Source organism: Triticum urartu, chromosome 7 (genome assembly GCF_003073215.2).
Source record: "Triticum urartu cultivar G1812 chromosome 7, Tu2.1, whole genome shotgun sequence".
Lineage (NCBI taxonomy): Eukaryota > Viridiplantae > Streptophyta > Magnoliopsida > Poales > Poaceae > Triticum > Triticum urartu.
In genome coordinates this window covers 395,008,523-395,009,592 of record NC_053028.1, presented here as the reverse complement: position 1 = coordinate 395,009,592, position 1,070 = coordinate 395,008,523, and positions in this window count along the sequence as shown.

Sequence of the window (1,070 nt, the reverse complement as noted above, 5' to 3'; positions counted from 1 at the left end):
CCCTGGTACCAATGTTTATAGAACTGTCCAGAATTGATAAAGAGAAGCAGCTTTGAAGTCATGGAGAACGAAAATAGGACCCTGGCTCGAGCCCATCTAGTGATTAAAGGTAAAGTGCTTCGGTACATTGGTGCAGGGGAATGCGTACCTACGCCTTTTAACTACCTTGGGGAGAGCGGACTCGCTGATGACCCTCCTTGGGAAACAAATGAAGTGGGTGGATTGGAGTTCGTCTCCGCCAATTAGAGATACGGTGCTGACCCAAGCTGAGTGAGTGAAGGCTCCGGCTTGACTTACTAGCTGTTTGCTATCAATAAATAACTAGCTGACAATATGCTATGCTTACTCTCTGAGCACTAAAGCTATCGAGAAGTGATGCAACAAAGGTTGTTGAAGGTAAAAACCGTCAAACAGAGAAATCTTAATCGTCAGAACAACGTTGAACCTAACTTGTACAAGAGTTGGTAAGAAAGTGCAAACGTTGAGTAAGAAATCGCCATAGGGCGGCACAAACAGAAAGAAAGGCTTCTGCCAATCGGAATAGGAATAAAGACTGAGTTGGGATTCAGCGCGTGGGGAATGAAACAACATTCATGGAATGAGTTGAGGCAAAACCTCCAGCTCTTTTTTTAGAGTCAGGGGCTTTAAAAGCGCTTTAAAAAGGGTTGTCTGCATTACTGGATTCACTATATCAAATTGTAGTAAAAACAAGGGGCCACGTAGACTATTTTGAGGTGGTATGCTAAATCCATGATCAACTGATGTAGCTAGTGTGACTAAAGCAGCAGCTATTGGCTTAACTGGTTCTAAACTCTCCCACCCGATAAAGGATTGAAAGAACTACCCCCGGGCCACGTAAGACTATCCCTTTCCGCGGACATTCTTTTCTAGAAGGAAAGTAGGCAGATCCGAACGCAAATACACATGCAAATTGCGTCGACTACCTCATCACTGTCCAAAATGGGGGATACCGCTATTCATACATGGATGGACGAAGGACTCCACTGACAACATCAGTAGATGACGTTTCTTGCAGAATGCTATTAACGTTGGAAAAAAACACAGCTCTC